The sequence below is a fragment of the Oncorhynchus tshawytscha genome, linkage group LG11 (genome assembly GCF_018296145.1).
Source record: "Oncorhynchus tshawytscha isolate Ot180627B linkage group LG11, Otsh_v2.0, whole genome shotgun sequence".
Lineage (NCBI taxonomy): Eukaryota > Metazoa > Chordata > Actinopteri > Salmoniformes > Salmonidae > Oncorhynchus > Oncorhynchus tshawytscha.
The window spans coordinates 26,204,593-26,223,933 of NC_056439.1; positions in this window are offsets into that span (position 1 = coordinate 26,204,593).

Sequence of the window (19,341 nt, forward strand, 5' to 3'; positions counted from 1 at the left end):
CCACAAATTTCTTGTTAACAAACTATAGATTTGGCAAGTCGGTTAGGACATCTACTTTGTGCATGACACAAGTAATTTTTCCAACAATGTTTACAGACAGATAATTTCACTTATAATTCACTGTATGGCAATTCTAGTGTGTCAGAAGTTTACATACACTAAGTTGACTGTGCTTGTAAACAGCTTAGAAAATTCCAGAAAATGATGTCATGGCTTTAGAAGCTTTTGATAAGCTAATTTACATAATTTGAGTCAATTGGAGGTGTAGCTGTGGATGTATTTCAAGGCCTACCTTCAAACTCAGTGCCTCTTTGCTTGACATCATGGGAAATTCCAAATAAATCAGCCAAGACATCAGGAAAAAATTGTAGACCTCCACAAGTCTGGTTCATCCTTGGGAGGAATTTCCAAATGCCTGAAGGTACCACGTTCATGTGTACAAACAATAGTACGCAACTATAAACACCATGGGACCACGCAGCAGTCATACTGCCCAGGAAGGAGACGCATTCTTTCTCCTAGAGATGAACGTACTTTGGTGCAAAAAGTGCAAATCAATCCCAGAACAACAGCAAAGGACCATGTGAAGATGCTGGAGGAAACAGGTACAAAAGCATCCATATCCACAGTAAAACTAGTCCTATATCGACATAACATGAAAGGCCGCTCAGCAAGGAAGAAGCCACTGCTCCAAAACCGTCATAAAAAAGCCAGGCTACGGTTTGCAACTGCACATGGGGACAAAATCGTACTTTTTGGAGAATTGTCCTCTGTTCTGATTAAACAAAAATATAACTGTTTGGCCATAATGATCAAACAGTTCTGTCTGGAGTTATGTTTGGAGGAAAACTGAGGAGGCTTGCAAGCCGAAGAACACCATCCCAACCGTGAAGCATGGGTGTGGCAGCATCATGTTTTTAGGGTGCGTTGCTGCAGGAAGGACTGGTGCACTTCACAAAATAGGTAGGAAAATTATGTAGATATATTGAAGCAACATCTCAAGACATGAGTCAGGAAGTTAAAGCCTGGTCGCAAATGGGTCTTCCAAATGGACAAAGACCCCAAGCATACTTCCAAAGTTGTGGAAAAATGGCTTAAGGACAACAAAGTCAAGGTATTGGAGTGGCCATTATAAAGTCCTGACCTCAATTCTATCGAAAAATTTTGGGCTGCACTGAAAAAGTGTGTGCAAGCAAGGAGGCCTACAAACCTGACTCAGTTACACCAGCTCTGTCAGGAGGAATGGGCCAAAATTCACCCAATTTATTGTGGGAAGCTTGTGGAAGGCTCCCTGAATTGTTTGACCCAAGTTAAACAATTTAAAGGCTCTGCTACCAAATACTAATTGAGTGTATGTAAACTTCTGACCCACTGGGAAGATGATGAAAGAAATAAAAGCTGAATCATTCTCTCTACTATTATTCTGACATTTCACATTCTTCAAATAAAGTGGTGATCCTAACTGACCTAAGACAGATACTTTTTTACTAGGATTAAATGTCAGAAAGTTTAAATGTATTTGGCTAAGGTGTATGTACATTTCAGACTTCAACTGTATATATATTTTTCTTTTTTTCTTCATGTGAATAATAAGTTTTCCAAACCAATAACAGCTAGTTTTCAGTTTTCCCCTCCCCACGCAGACCACTCCCAGACATTACTAGCAAAATTCTTGCTTGAGAAATTGCCTTTGCTCTGAAGCTATTTTGGTTTATTTTTGACCATTTTGATTGAAAACAATCACAGTAAGGTATGTAATTGTTACCCAGAGGATCAGTTTGCTTTGATGTCTTGAGGACTGTTCATACTTACCTTTACCATGTGTTTTCAATTGCTTGTTTCTCAGAGCAATTTAGTTGTTGTCTGTTGAATTCTGTAAGGTCACATAACCCAATCTGACTGAGGTCATGGAACATTGTATAAAATAAAAAATAGTTTTAAAATTAACTCTTGCCTTTCTTGCACTAACACTTGCACTTGTCTTCAATTTTACTAGCACTGACTTTGTTGATAGCTGATTTATTGTAGACAAATTGTACGTTCCATAACTGTGATATGTGGTCTTCTTACCAAGCTACCTTAAGATGGAGGCACTAACTGTAAGTCGCTCTGGATAAAAGCTTCTTCTAAATTACTAAAATGTATATTACCTGTGCTAATTGGTTTGTCAGCTAGCTAACCTTTGTTGTGTTAAGGCTTGTTTTTAACTTTACCTCAGCTCTCCATTGTATCTCAAGCCATCGACAGACAGTGATATCCCCTCATCTGTTAAACTAAACAGAGGTTGACTGCCTCATAGTCAGGGGCATTCAGGCAAGAGATTGAGCAAGCCCTTGCCACAAAAGGCCAACCCTGATTAGCTTGCGATCTGCACCAGTTGAGCTGATATCAGTGGCATTATTACCATATAAATGAGATAAGGGCTTCTGTAATTGCTGGTGCAAATTAAAGCCAAATAGCCATGCATTGGAGAAAGTTGTCCCTCAGGAAAGAGACGCCGGTGTCTTGAATTTTCTCGGATAAGATTCCTTTGTGCCCTTGTGTTTAGCAGGTTTTAGATCCCTGAAGATTGTTACATTAAGCTTTCCAGCTTGACAAGGAGCTACTAATGAAATAGAATATACACATATAATAAACCACTTGCCTGTACTATAGGTCACATGAGGTGTTTTAAAACTGGCATTAGTTGCCATATTTTGATAATACTGTACAGTATCTTTATTACAAATAAATGTCCTACTGAAATATATGTACATCATGGACATATAAAGTTACGAGCAGCATCTCGCCCTTGCGGGCGATAAATCAAGTCAGTAATCTAATTACTCATTTGATTAAATTCAATTCCCCCCTCCTAGGAAATGTATCTGTTTAACTTTTGGGAATCTGGATATGCCGCTATCATTCTCAACCCCAGAGTAAAAAAACTGCCATATGTTGGGATAATGGCTATTGCTTTCTTTTGAAAAAAAAAAAAATCTGGGGAAAGTACTGGGAAAATTACCTGGGGGAAAAAATCTGAAAATACTGGGGAATATGAAGGGGCGAGTGGCTTGTAACAGGATGAAAATGAAGGAGACCGGCGTAAAATTGTAGGAGATCCCGCCACAGTTTTGCAACAGTGATATAATAATATAGATTTGCTCCTAAAGGTTGAAGTTAACGGTCTTGTCAGTCCTTACATAACATAAAATATGGTTTTATTACAAGAGCTAATGAACATATAAACAGCCTTCCATGTTTAGCCTACAGTTGATCCCCCTCACATTTTATTATCTTACACAGTAGTTAAGAGTTTTATTTTTGCTGTTGTATAACCTAATAGTGTTTGGAGCTGACAGAGAGGGGGAGACTGGGGAATAACATTTATTAGCTGATGGGATGACCCACCTGGGATAAAAGGATGCGTGACATTTCAGCTGTGGGGTAATGCAATTACCCTGGGTGTCAGCGGCAATAGAGCAGGCCTCCCCTCGCTGTCGTTTTATTCCTCCACAGAAACAGCCTTTGATTTGTAAATGGCAAGGATTACATGGAGACCCTTTGTTTACGATGAGGGCCTTTATATACCATTTGAATCCCATTATAAACATCATTGGCCAGTTTCCAGGACCCGGATTATGCCTAGATTCTCAATTGAGCATGCTTTTTAGTCCAGCAGGAGGCTTAATCTTGGTCCAGTAAACTGGCCCCATATTTAGGACTATATGATTAGTTAAGATTGTCAGGGTGATCCGCTAATATTTTTTACTACAATAGTGAACAACACAAAAAGAATGAGATGAATCTTGTGACAATGTCTGTTCCAAGCAAGTGACCCCTATAGGGTTTAGTGGCCAGAGAACAATAACAATTGTATGTGACCCTGACCTCAGGAGGTGATTGTGGACTACAGGAAAAGGAGGACCGAGCATGCCCCCACTCTCATCAATGGGGCTGTAGTGGAGCAGGCAGCACCATCAAGAGCATTTTGACTGGTTGCATCACTGCCTGGTATTGCAACTGCTCTGCCTCTGACCGCAATGCACTATAGAGGGTTGTGCGTACGGCCCAGTACATCACTGGAGCCAAGCTTCCTGCCATCCAGGAACTCTATACCAGGTGGTGTCAGAGGAAGGCCCTAAAAATTGTCAAAGACTCCAGCCACCGTAGTCATAGACTGTTCTCTCTGCTACCACACGGCAAGTGGTACTAGAGCCCCAAGTCTAGGTCCAAGAGGCCATACTAATGGCATACATGCCATATGTTTAACCATAATATGTCCAATCGAAACCGTAGCCCAAGATTACTCTATATTAGAATACTCTATTCTGCAGCCTTGAAAGGCAGCCATCAACATGGCCAAACGAGAGGCCGCCAGCGATTTAAAGAAATCACTTTCCACGGGTACAAACCTTTTTTCTATGAATACAAATCACTTTCTGCGTGTGAGAACTTTTTGTATTTTTTTTCTTCAAAATCCCTGCCAAAAGTCAGGTGACCTAAACGTTCCAAATATGGAGTTGCAGGTTTGCCATATCTTTCATGTTTGCGCATATCTCTCCTTATGTGAGAATCTTTATGGCAGTCATTTTACTTTAGGCCCATGGAAATGACCTGCATATCTGCAGTTATAAAAAAATTGTAACACAATATATCGATTTACAGATACAAATCAAAAGGTTTTGTTTGTGGATAGTGATTTACATTTGTGGAAAGTGATTTACATTTGTGACTCACTCACTGGTTTCAGTCTTATGTAGCAAACTTTGAATTTCTGTATTTTTACACTTGATAAAAGTTGAGACTCAGAGCTACAAAATGGTATATCATGCATCTGCCTTGCAAGTTGATCAACTTGTAAACTCACTTTTGAGAAAACCGTCTTTCAATGTTTTGGTACTACTATTGGAGAGCCATTCTTTGTCTACACCCATTTAGCATTGTTCACACCCTCTTAAGCCTTAGCCCTACCCATCTCTTTATGGGTTGATCCGAGCATTCTGTACTAACTTGCCAACTACTTCCAGACATCTAAGAGAGAGAACAGATCACTGAACATTACCCGCCCTAGCAGAACTGGTTAGGCTGTTAAGTTATCCATAGCGTTGGTGACTGCAACTGTGCTGTAAGATTGTCCGTTCGTAAATTTAGAGCGTTTCACGTTCAGAGCGCACACTGAATGCTCTGGCCAATAAGTAGGGTTGATCTGAAAGCTCTGACCTCTCAACGGCAGTCAAGCACCCAAGCTAACTGGCTAACATTGGCTAGCTACTTCCAGACACATAATGAGAGAACACCCCACTCTGACCATTTTACTCACCCTAGCAGAGATGGTTAGGCTGTTTCCATGTTATCCAGAGCGTTGGTGACTAACTGTGCTGCTGGAAACAATTGAATTATGCTTTGTTGCCAACGTTTACTGACACCGGACATACCCAACGGATGTTGTGTTCAAAAATATATCAGTTATTCTGCGTTCTGGCACACTAAGATGAGAGTCTTTTGTTAATACATGTAGCTAGATAGCTAGCTAGCTACCTAGCTAGCTAGGTAAACAATCAATTAATTACAACGCATTATGTAACATTAGTTAACAAAGTCAGACAGTTAACGTTAGCTAGCTAGATAACAGTACACTTTAACTTGAAATGAAAATACTTTGTCAAAATTAGAAATAAGTAATATCTGAAAATGTAACTAGCTATCTTACCCGTGGTCTGAAATCGTAGTATATAGCCAGAGCAAATTTACCAGCGAGTTCGTCTATCAACAGTTGCAGTGACCTTCTATTGAAATGCATAGTGGAGTCTTTTGTTAGACATGTAGCTAGCTAGCTAAACAATGGACCATAATCACAACTCATGACGTTACTACCCTGCATTAATCTGCAGGTAGCTAACCAACCATGTTCTATGGCTGTAACTAGTCAAGCAAATGCGTCTGAGATACAAAGAATTATATCATATAACGTTAGCTAGCGACCTAGGCAGCTAACGTTAAACAGCTAACATTACTCTTAAAATAAAACAGATTTATGTCAAATTAGAAGTGTGTAATATCTGAAAATGTAGCTAGCTAGACTATCTTACCCGTCCGTATACATCATGGTTGGACGCGTCTCCTGTCTGATGCCATGCATGGTTGCCTTTATGAAGATGTGGTGTTTTCTCCATCTACTTAGCTATTGTACTCGAATTCCACTGATTTCAAAACTCGGTCCACCAGAAAGTGGAGTGCATACACATAATGTTAGCTAGCGAGCCAACCAGCTAACGTTAGCTAGTTAACAATACACTTTAACTTGACATTAGGTTTCTGCAGTTTTACTACGCAATACATTTTTTTTTAAAGCCGCGTTCAACACGATTACCTAAACATACTGACCAGCTCCAATAGACAGACGCGTGCTATATGGCAGACCATTCTCTTGGCATGTCCAGCCCACTCATTATCTCAGCCAATCATGGCCAGCGGGAAGGTTGCTCACTTTTTCTGTGGCTAAACCAACTAGGCTCGTAATTTAAATTTTTATTTGTATTTACAGATGGCATACAAGTTTGATATTAAGGCATACATTTTGATAAGAAAATATTTTTTACGTTCAAACGGCTCTACTATTAAATCGTGACTTGCGACATACGCCTAGTTTCCTGAATAGGGTCACATTTGTGGAACGTGATTTACAGTTTTGGATTGGTACTTATTTGTACAGATCATGATACACGTTACCAAAATGCATGCTGTGTGTTCACAATACATTTGGATTGATATTGATCCCATACACCTCCTCCTGACTGAAGATTGGAGCAGGGGAATCATGGAGTGAGTTATATTGGCTATGGTCTCTGCAGCTGTATTGTCATTGTCCCTAGATGGGACTTTTAAAAATGAACAAAATAGCTGGAAACTCGCGTAGGAGATAGAATGGGTGCACAGAGTGAGCAGCTCGATGTTGGGCTCATGCAATGTAATGTTATTACACCACCGGGTATTAATGTACATACATACACCACTTATTCTCCCTTTTCCTGACTCCTTAGTTCTGTCTGCTTGAAACACATTGAAGCCATTAAGGTGTATGGCCTGGTTGGAGAACTGCTCATCCAGCCAGGTTTCACAGAGAGCGATAACACAGGCTTCCCTGAATACAGTCCTTTTGCTTAAAGTTCATCCATCTTATTCCACAGTGATTACATATTTAAGAAGATTATTGAGGTTAGAGGTGGTCTGTGTGGACGCCTCCTTAGCCTAGCTCTTACCCCGCCACGACCTCCTCTTTTCCAGGGCTTGTGTAGAATCTAGTTCGGAATGGGAGATACAGATTGCGGTGGCTCCAGAAGTCGAGAGCACTCCGAGACTCAGGGGAGCAGGGAAAGGAGTCAGTCCAGGGAGTATAATATCTCACTGCGCTGTGCTTTGTAGATGGTGCTGGAACATCTCCTTTGTTTTGTTGACGTTGAGTGTGAGGTTATTTTCCTGACACCACACTCCGAGGGCCCTCACCTCTTCCCTGTAGACCGTCTCGTCGTTTTTGGTAATCAAGCCTACCAATGTTGTGTCGTCTGCAAACTTGATGATTGAGTTGGGAGCGTGCATGGCCACGCAGTCGTGGGTGAACAGGGAGTACAGGAGAGGGCTCAGAATGCACCCTTGTGGGGCCCCAGTGTTGAGGACCAGCAGGGTGGAGATGTTTTTACCTACCCTCACCACCTGGGGGTGGCCCGTCAGGAAGTCCAGTACCCAGTTGCACAGGGCGGGGTCAAGACCCAGGGTCTCGAGCTTAATGACGAGTTTGGAGGGTACTATGGTGTTAAATGCTGAGCTGTAGTTAAATGCTGAGCTGTATTTCCCTTGTCCAGATGGGATTTGGCAGTGTGCAGTGTGGTTGCGATTGTGTCGTCTGTGGACCTATTGCGGCGGTAAGCAAATTAGAGTGGGTTTAGGGTGTCAGGTAGGGTGGAGGTGATATGGTCCTTGACTAGTCTCTCAAAGCACTTCATGATGACGGAGATGAGTGCTACGGGGCGGTAGTCGTTTAGCTCAGTTACCTTAGCTTTCTTGGGAACAGGAACAATGGTGGCCCTCTTGAAGCATCTGGGGACAGCAGACTGGGATAAGGATTTATTGAATATGTCCGTAAACACACCAGCCAGCTGGTCTGCGCATGCTCTGAGGACATGGCTGGGGATGCCGTCTGGGCCTGCAGCCTTGCGAGGGTTAACACGTTTAAATGTTTTAGTCACGTCGGCTGCACTGAAGGAGAGTCCGCAGGTTTTGGTAGCGGGCCATGTTAGTTGCACTGTATTGTCCTCAAAGCGAGCAAAGAAGTTATTTGGTCTGTCTGGGAGCAAGACATCCTGGTCCCCGACCGGGCTGGTTTTCTTTTTGTAATCCGTGATTGACTGTAGACCCTGCCACATACCACTTGTGTCTTAGCCGTTGAATTGCGACTCTATACTGACGCTTAGCTTGTTTGATTGTCTTGCGGAGGGAATAGCTACACTGTTTGTATTCGGTCATGTTTCCGGTCACCTTGCCCTGGTTAAAAGCAGTGGTTCGCACTTTCAGTTTCACTCGAATGCTGCCATCAATCCACAGTTTCTGGTTTGGGAATGTTTTAATAGTTGCTGTGGGTACGACATAGCCGATGCACTTTCTAATGAACTCGCTCACCGAATCAGCGTATTCGTCAATGTTGTTGTTGTTGAACGCAATGCGGAACATATCCCAATCCACGTGATCGCAGCAGTCTTGAAGCGTGGAATCAGATTGGTCGGACCAGCGTTGAACAGACCTGAGCGCGGGAGATTCCTGTTTTAGTCTCTGTCTATGGGCTGGGAGCAACAAAATGGAGTCGTGGTCAGCTTTTCCGAAAGGAGGGCGGGGGAGGGCTTTATATGCGTCGCGGAAGCTAGAATAACAATGATCCAGGGTTTTACCAGCCCTGGTTGCACAATCGATATGCTCTTTCTTACCAGAAAGATGCTTGTTTCTGTCAGCGCGATGCGTGAAGAAAGCAGCTGGCTGTACCGACTCCGATAGCGTGTCTCGAGTGAGCCATGTTTCTGTGAAGCAAAGAACGTTACAGTCTCTGATGTCTCTCTGGAATGCTACCCTTGCTCGGATTTCATCAACCTTGTTGTCAAGAGACTGGACTTTGGCAAATAGTATGCTAGGGAGTGGTGTGCGAAGTGCCCGTCTCCGGAGCCTGACCAGAAGACCGCTTCGTCTGCCCCTTTTAAGGCGATGTTGTTTAGGTTCGCCGGCTGGGATCCGATCCATTGTCCTGGGTGGTGGGCAAAACACAGGATCCGTTTCTGGAAAGTCGTGTTCCTGGTCGTAATGATGGTGAGTTGACGTTGCTCTTATATTCAGTAGTTCCTCCCGACTGTATGTATTGAAACCTAAGATTACCTGGGGTACCAATGTAAGAAATAATATGTAAAAAAACAAAATACTGCATAGTTTCCTAGGAACGCGAAACAAGGCAGCCATCTCTGTCGGTGCCTCACACTGCACATAAACATGTAATAATGATAGAGAGAAAGAGAAAGAGAGAGAGGAGAAAGAGCAAGAGTATCTACTCCTTGCTATAACTTGACTTGACTGATTTCATTCTCGACAGGGACCTCTCATTAATCTTTTATATCTTGCCTGTAGTTATCAATACAACAAAAAAATACTGTCTGTCAGAGTCGCTTCCTTGCATCGAACAAAAAGACAGGTGCTTTCATCTTCAGAGCAGGTGAAAGAAAAGTTTGACTTACTTTACCTACTTACTTTTTCCTCCTTCTTATGAAGTTCTCTAATATTTAACAATCTACTCAGAAAAAGACACAAGCTTGTCACGATTTCCGCCGAAGTCGGCTCCTCTCCTTGTTCGGGCGGCGTTTGGCGATCGACGTCACCGGCTTTCTAGCCATCACCGCTCCATTTTTCCTATTTCCATTTGTTTTGTCTTGTTCCATACAGACCTGGTTTTCATTCCCTAATCACACTGAATGTATTTAGTCCTTTGTTCTCCTCCATGTCTTTGTGTGAAATTGTTTTATGTTATGTGGGTATTGTCACGCGCCAGACTTTTTTTTGTCTATGTTCCTTGTTTTGGGCACGTTTATGTACTTATGTGCTTTCGTTTGGACCGGAATAAAAAGTGCACCTGTTAACTACACTCTGCTCTCCTGCACCTGACTTCGCCTCCGGTACACACCCGTAACAAAGCTTGTGATCTGATAGCCATCATTTTAGCTTGTTTTGAAGAAACTAAGTAGGTCTACCTTTTAATTTGGAACTGTTGATCCTACGAAAATGCTGTAATATTGCACTAAACAGTTTATCAAAGTAGATGACAGACTGTAATGAAAGTCATCGTAGAGATACATGTTCTTCCAACTTTTACCTAACTTTATAGTAGTTCTAACACGTACTGTATCTAAAGATGAAGCACATGTTTTACCTGTCAAAAGGGACCATTACTCCTCATTAGAATTCGGCTAAATAAGTTGAATTTTTCTGCCTAAATTCCTCAGTGTACTGTCACAGTGAATCCCTGTGGCGGGGCGTTACTGGTGGCCTGTGTCATCCTAATTACAGGCTGTCAGATAGCGGGCTGAAGCCTGCAGTATTACACAAGCATTAGCGTAAGGAATGGTCCCCTAAAAACTTAATAGGAGTCACACCTCTTTCGGGAACACTTGAGTCATCATACGTACAACCTCCAGGATGAGAGGATGCAGATAAGTGATCCGTTCGTGAATCATTTGCGAACAGTTTCTCTTTTACCCTATGCTGTAAACTTAAACAGCCGCTAAGACACTAAGACTGTGCCAGTGGGAACAGATGTACTGATCTGCTTGGCGGTCTTTGTCCATGCACAGTACGCACACATAGTCTCTTTCCCCATAACACTTCCTTCTTTATTAACAGGAGTTGGTATAGGGCATTCCTGTTGTATGGAGCTTATGCAACTCTTATTAGGATGTTGGCACCCTGCTGGTTCAGCTGGGTTCCTCCTTACATCCAGAGCATGGACCAGATGAGGTCCACAGTGATTCCCTGGGCTGAGCTGGCCTCGGTCTGACCTTGGAGTTTGGGTCTAACTTTCACTCACATTGGCCCACAGTACATGGGACATATGGATGGACACACATGGTATAGAATGAGGAGTGAGTTAGCCCAGCTGAGGATGTCCATATGACTAAGGACAGTTACCTTCTTTCACCCATGCCAAAACTATCAAGAGTTATTTATAAGTAGCTTATAGCGTAGTAGTTAACTAGTATTCATCTTAGTTACCAAGAGGATCATTCCTGATAAATAAAAGATCTGGGCCTTTTGCAGCCATGTCTGCCTGTGAGTGTCAGAGAACTAATAAATATTTAAGGACTGCCGCTCGCTGCCATGGGGAACGGCTATGTTCGTCACGCAATAACAACATCTTGTTTACATATTCTCAGTTTATAGTCTTAGACAAAAGTTTAATTTCTTTGTCATTATTTCTGCTCCTAGAGGTCTGAAATAAGTGGGCCACTGAGGATTTGGGTTCCTAATTGAAATAGTGTAATATCGCCTCTCTCTTCCTGAATCCGAGGACCACTCTGGAACACACCAGGGAACTGGCGTTTGTTTCATCATACATAATGAAACTTCTCTACACAGTCTGAGCTGAGACCAGTTGCATGAATCAATTGAACATTAAAACAAAGACATAAGGAAAGGAAAAGTTACTTACGGGTGAACTGTTTCAGTATAGTTAAGGCCCTGCTACGCTACAGCCATTGGGCGTCCAGCATTGCCATCAGCCATTGAGGGAATGTTTCCTTTGAAATCAATGCGAGCAGCTATACTGATGTTGCACCTGCGTTGCGTCATGTTCAAGCTCAAGAATGACTGAGGTTCAATTTTCGATGGCTAATGAGTACGTTCATTCTATCTTGCAAATTAAACTAATGAGAAATACATTTGATTTTGGTTGCATTTGGTGTCGACTGTGCACCAAAGGTGATTTATGAAGTCAAGAAGCTTCAGTATGTACTATGGACCATGTTCACAATGTAAACAAAAGCGACTTGTGTAATTAGAGGATAATTTAGTACATCCACTAGCAACAATTTAATGAGTACTCTTGAAAATCTGGACCAAAGCCTGTTGTACTTACAAATAATCGCTGAATATGGTACAGTACAGCAGGGGGAAATAGAATAAAGACCTCTTCCCTGCTGCTACTGCCCGCTCTCAAAACAACACGCTCTGTGTAGCAGGCAGAACGTCAAATTGAGTCGATGGCGAGACAGCACGACTCATATAGTGGAGACCTTTAGGACACTAGGTGGAGCCATGTGGTGATTTCATTGCCTCTCAATCTGTTAGAAAAAGTGCTCAGATTCGTCTAAGACACATGACACTGATTCATTGATTTGAGTAAAATCATGACTAATACTGGTATCATCTTGGCATATCACGAGTTGACATTTTCCAACAATGAAAATCAAACATATATTTTTTACACTTAAAGCTAGAATCCTGAATTGCTACATACATTGTTGGATTTATAAATTAATGATATACAGTATATCCATTGATTCTTGAAGAAAATGACTGATAAATGCCTCATGAGCTTAGTTCAACTGTCGTACCCAAAATATAAGTTTGTTTTACGACAATGTTTGTGAACAATGTAAATTTAAACAAACACTGTTTAGCCTCAGAACATTATTAAAACTATAATTTTGAGATAATGTATGGTCAATCGTTGCATCCATAACTCTGTCTATGATTTGAGAGTGGTTACATTTCTCCAGGCCCATCCCTCAGCTTTTTACCAAAACAAAGACGGGCTATACACTTTGATATTGTTTCAATTAAGGATTTTAGCTTTAAGCGGGTATGCTATTAAATGCTGACTCCATAATAAGCACCTGTCTTTTTTCTCCCTAAACATCAAAGCTGTTTCCCTTTCACATGTTTGCCACAGGGATATTAAGCTAGTGAGTTCCACACAGCTTTTTATAAAGCAATTTTCAATAAAGTCAGCATTGTTCTGGAGCATGGCACACCATCTGCCTGAGCATCAAAATAAAATGAAAAGGGGTATTTAAGTACAACCTGCTCAGGATTGATTGACATTGGTAAAAATGGTGAATGAGACCCAAAAAAAGTATACATAAGAGGAGCCTCACACCCTGGTGACAATAACTGTTCTTTTTTGGAGGAAGGAAAAAAGACAAGGCTAATTAAAGTGATGTATTACCTTGCCTGTCTTTCTTTTTATACATTTCGAAAAAACGGATGACATATAGTGGCTGTAATAGTTACCAAATGGTATATCTTCTTCTGCTTCTATTTCTATCTTTCAGCATATCGGATGAAAGGGTGGAGGAGAGGACTGAGAACCACAGATTTACTGCAACTGAATGTAAAGAAACTGTCATCTGGAATCATAGCCCTAGAATCTACTCTTCAGCAGCAAGTTTAAATGGGTAAGTGAGGAGTTACTGCTTTGCCCTATTAGGTCTGTGATGCTTCCTGTGTTAAATGCGTTTGTATATTTTATAGCCCAACGCCGCCCCCAATTAGTATCATGTTGCTAAGTGCCCTTGTATCCAGTCAAGCAGACCTGAGCCTGTTTGTGGCTCACTCTGGGTAACAGTTACACACTCTGTCTGAAATACAAGGCACTGAGGCCTCGTGGAGGATGCTAACTGCTGCATATTGTCTGACATTTACATAACTTATTCAAGCTCTCTTGGAGAGAGGGAAAGAGTAGTGTGACCCTACAAACTCACTTTTACAGACTCTATACACTTCTGCATTCATGTTTCTCAGACATTTTATAAATGAGGAAGACAGTATGATAGTGAACCTATCTCAGCTCCAGTGTCATGTTTCCGGCAAGGAGATGAGGTTTGAGGTATTGAGATGAGCAACAAAATGTATTGAGGACAATGGTGACTGTCTGTCTGCATTTGTTACAAGTGTGTGTTGAGTCCTGGTATCCAAACACTCAGGCTCACACCATACCATACTGTTCCAGACAAAATCAGAGGAAAGAAGTGCTGTGGTGCCCAAACACAGAGCCCCTCAGTTCTGGAACACGTTATGCACCATTATTGGGTCGTCAGACAGCCTGTCCTCCGGATTTCATCCCCAACGGCCAGTCGAAAACTGAGGACCCCGGTCGGAGACCATGTCCACCGGGAGTCCATGGATCCAGAAGACGTACTGCACCATAAACTGGGCTGTCTCCTTGGCAGAGGGTAGTTTGGGGAAAGGGATGAAATGGGCAGCCTTGGAGAATCGGTCCACTACTGTCAGAATGACGGTGTTGCCATCAGACGGAGGGAGCCCAGTGACAAAGTCCAGAGAGATATGGGACCAGGAACGATGAGGGACAGGTAGTGGCTGAAGGAGGCCAGAAGGAGCTTGCCATGGAGTCTTGTTCTGAGTACACACTGTGCACGCTGTGACAAAGGCAGAGACGTCAGGAACCATTGTGGGCCACCAAAAATGTTATCGGATGAAGGCTAGGGTACGACGGGAATCTGGATGACAGGTCAGCTTTGAGGAATGAGCTCATTCCTTGGCCTGGGACCGGACTGAGCTCGGAACAAATCACCGGAACCCCTTCAGGATCATGCTGGGAACGTTGCACCTTGCGAACCAGGGTTTCAATACCCCAATCCACTGAAGCAGCAAGGCATGAGGTAGGGAGAATGGTTTCGGAGACTGAGGGTGTGGCAGAGGAACTGTATATTCGGGAGAGGGCGTTCCGGCTTCACATTTTTGGACACTGGACGGTAGGAAATGGTGAAGTTGAATCTGGTGAACAATAAATCCCACCAGACCTGCCTGGAGTTAAGGCACTTGGCTGTACGGAAATATTCTACATTTTTATGGTCACTCCAGACTACAAAGGGATGTTCTGCTCCTTCCAGCCAATGCCTCCACTCCTCCAGCACCAACTTGACAGACAGGAGTTCTCTGTTGCCAACGTCATAGTTCTTCTCTGCCGGACTGAGACAATGAGACAGAAAGGCACAAGGATGGAGCTTCTGGTCCTGTGCAGATTGCTGGGACAGGATGACCCCCACTCCAACATCAGAAGCATCAACCTCTACCACAAATTGATGGGATGGATCCGGATGGACGAGGATGGGTGCTGTGGTGAACTGATGTTTCAGGTCCACGAAGGCTTTGTCAAGCGCTGGAGACCATGTGAAAAGTTATTTGGGAGAGGTGATTGCTGAGAGGGGGGCCGCCAGAGTGCTGTAGCCCCGAATGAAACGGAGGTAGAAATTAGCGAACCCCAGGAAACGTTGCAACTGCACCCTGGACGTAGGCTGATGCCACTCCACCACCGCTTTCACTTTTTCCTGATCCATTTGGACATTTCCATCAGCAATGACATATACCAGAAAGGAGACTGTTGAGCGGTGAAACACACATTTCTCGGCCTTCACAAACAATTGGTTCTCCAGGAGACGCTGAAGGACTGGTCTGACATGAAGAATGTGTTATTGGGCAGACCAGGAAAAAAACAAGATGTCGTCCAGGTAAACAATTTAGCATGTTCCGGAGCACATCGTTTACCAGAGCCTGAAAAACAGCGGGGGCATTGGTGAGTCCAAATGGCATGACCTGGTACTCATAATGTCCACTGGCTGTATTAAAGGCTGTCTTCTACTCATCTCCTTTGCGTATCCGAACCAGGTGGTAGGCATTCCGAAGGTCCAGTTTGGGAAAAATGGTGGCTCCCTGGAGAGGTTCGAAGGCCGAGGAGAGGAGTGGTAGTGGATAACGATTCTTGATAGTTATACCCCGGTAGTCAATGCACAGATGCAGGGTCTTGTCCTTCTTTTCCATGAAGAAACACCCCACACCAGCAGGAGATGCAGATGGATGGATGCCTCCAGTTGCCAGAGATTCCTCAATATACTCTTCTATGGCCTTGGTCTCCGGGCAGGATAGAGAATATAAACGACCACAAGGTGGTGTGGTGCCTGGGAGGAGATCAATGGCACAATCATAAGGACGGTGCGGAGGAAGACAAGTAGCCCGTGCATTACTGAAAGCCTCCAGGAGGTCATGGTACTCAGTGGGGACGACAGAGACATCCGTGGCTTTGCTCCCGTCCTGAGGGGAACGTATCAAGGACGGCTGTGCCATTTTAAGGTAATGAGAATGACAAAACGGACTCCAGCCCTGGATGGAGCCCGTGGTCCAGTCAATAACCAGATTGTGTTTCTGGAGCCAAGAAAACCCCAAAACCACAGGAACAAGGGGTGAATCGATGAGGTGGAGCTTTATAGTCTCACTATGGTTTCCTGATACCATATATGAATGGGCACAGTGCTATGGGTGACTCTTCCAATAGAATGGCCATCCAGTGCCCTTGCATCTATGGGGACAGAGAGAGGTTGAGTGGGAATACCCAATTCAGAAACCATGGTAGCATCCATAAAACTTTCATCAGCCCCAGTCAATGAGCACTCAGAGAGACTTAGACTGGTCTCCCCACAGCAAAAACACAAACAAAGGTGTGAGGTTGATGGGAATTAAGGAATTCCCAGTCTGCTAAACAGAGCACTTGTATCGACCAGAGACAGGGGTTTCCTAATCGGGCAGTTAGCTATATAATGTCATGCCTCACCACAGTACAGACAACAGTTAGAACTCAACCTTCGTGAGTATTCCCTAACCAATAACCGAGCTCTTCCCGGTTGCATTGGCTCAGGAGTATCCCAACTCACCTGTCGTAGATGATTCACGAGTGGGCTCGGGTGGCTTCGGATCCTCTCGGATAAACTGCCTTCGGAAACTTCCGGATTCGTTAGAAGGTGAGCCAGCCCTAGCGAATAAACAAGTGTGGCCAAGGCCAGACCTCTTCTCGCTCCAGCGTTCTTTTAGACGTCCATCAATTCTAAAGGTGAGAGCGATGAGGGAATCGAGGTCCACCGGTAATTCCTGAGCAGCTAGCTCATCTCTAACCACCTCAGATAGTCCATGAAGAAAGGTATCGAAAAGAGACTCAGAGTTCCAGGCACTCTCGGTGGCCAACGCACTCTCGGCGGTCAACGCACTCTTAGCGGTCAACGCACGAAAAGCAATCGCGTAGTCCGCCACCCTAAGGGAGTTTTGACATAATTCAAGAAGTTTACTGGCCACCTCTCTTTCGGATACCGGAGAATTAAATACCTTCTTCACCTCTGCCATGAATTCCTCCAGATGACAATAAAGGGTGGATTGTTGCTTCCAAACAGCCGTGGCCCAGGAGAGCACCCTTCCCGACATCAGGGTAATAATATACGCTATCTTCAATCGGTCCGAAGGGAATGAAGATGGCTGTAGCTCAAAAATAGGAGAGCACTGAGAAAGAATATCCCAGGTACCAGGATTCCCAGAATATCTATCCAGAGGAGGTAAGTGGGGTTCTCAGGGAACCAGTGTAGGCTGTACCAACTCACCACTAAAAGGAAGATAAGTACTGGGAGATTGGGGTTTCTCAGGGATGGCAGACAGCCTATGAATTAACTCCTTAATTAGCTCCATGGTAGCCTTAAACCCTTGGTCGTGGCGTTCCGTCAGGGAACGAAGCCCTTCCAACAGGTCCTGTAGAAGCTCCTCATGCCTCCCAATAATGGCTCCCTGCAGGGAGACAGCGTGGCGGAGTTGATCCAAGTCTGCGGGGTCTGTCATGGCCAGCTCGTACTATCAGGGCACAGGGCGAGACCCAGATGCAGACACACGAGGCAGATGGTTGGAGTCTTAGATGTTTATTGATCCAAAAAGGGGTAGTCAAGAGAATGGTTGTGGAAAGGCAAAAGGTCAAAACCAGTTCAAAATCCAGGAGGTACAGAGTGGAAGGCAGGTTCGAGGTCAAGGCAGGCAGGCAGAATGGTCAGGCAGGCGGGTACAGAGTCCAGAAACAGGCAAGGGTCAAAACAGGGAGGACAAGCAAAAAGAAAATAGAGAAGGCAGGAGCACGGGAAAAACACACTGGTTGACTTGAACATACAAGACGGGATAAATACACTGGGGAAAACAAGCGACACCTAGAGAGGGTGGAGACAATCACAAGGACAGGTGAAACAGATCAGGGCGTGACAGTTTTGCTACCTACCCTCACCACCTGTGGGCGGCCATCAGGAAGTCCAGGATCCAGTTGCAAAGGGAGGTGTTTAGTCCCAGGATCCTGGTGTTGAACGTTGAGCTGTAGTCAATGAATAGATTTCTCAAGTAGGTGTTCCTTTTGTCCAGGTGGGAAAGGGCAGTGTGGAGTGCAATAGAGATTGCTTCATCTGTGGATCTGTTTGGGCAGTACGCAAATTGGAGTGGGTCTAGGGTTTCTGGGATAATGGTGTTAATGTGAGCCATTACCAGCCTTTCAAATCACTTCATGCATGCCTCAGTGTTGCTTTCCTCAAAGCGAGCATAGAAGTGATTTAGCTCATCTGGTAGGTTCATGTCACTGTGCAGCTCGCGGCTGTGTTTCCCTTTGTAGTCTGTAATAGTTTGCAGGCCCTGCCACATAAGACGGGCATTGGAGCCGGTGTAATACGATTCAATCTTAGTCCTGTATTGGCTATTTGCCTGTTTGATGGTTTGTCGGAGGGCATAGCAGGATTTCTTATAAGCTTCCGGGTTCGAGTCCTGCACCTTCATCCATACTGCCCCTGATCTGGCGGACTCGCTAAACACATATGCTTTGTAAATGATGGCCGGGTGTTGGAGTGTGCCCCTGGCTATCGGTAAATTTTTAAAAAACAAGAAAATGGTGCTATATGGTTTGCTTAATCTAAGACATTTGACATTTATTTTAATTTACTGTAATTTTAATTTCACCTTTTATTTAACCTGGTAGGCCAGTTGAGAACAAGATCTAATTTACAACTGCGACCTGGCCAAGATAAAGCATGAAATTATATATTCTTGTATTTTTTATATGTATATTTTAGAAATTACATTTACTTTCGATCCTCATGTATATTTAAAACCAAATACGTTTAGACTTTTACTCAAGTAATGTTTTCTGGGTGACTCACTTTTACTTGAGTCATTTTCTGTTAAGGTATCTTTACTTGTACTCAAGTATGAGAATTTAGTACTTTTTCTACTACTGTGCTTTTCCACTGAGACTCACTCACCTGTCTGTCCCTTGTGTGAACTGTAGAACACAAAGCAGTTGCATGTGTCTGCAGAACAACGGGACCTTGCAATAGCCTGAAAAGCTGTGAGTACGTATTTCCCTTCATTGAGCATTTTAGAGGAAGTTGAAAAGGGCATTGCAGTCAGCTTTGAATGGGGAGAGGCTACAGTGTTACAATGACTGCACTAGTTTCATTGTGCTGAGTGTTATACATT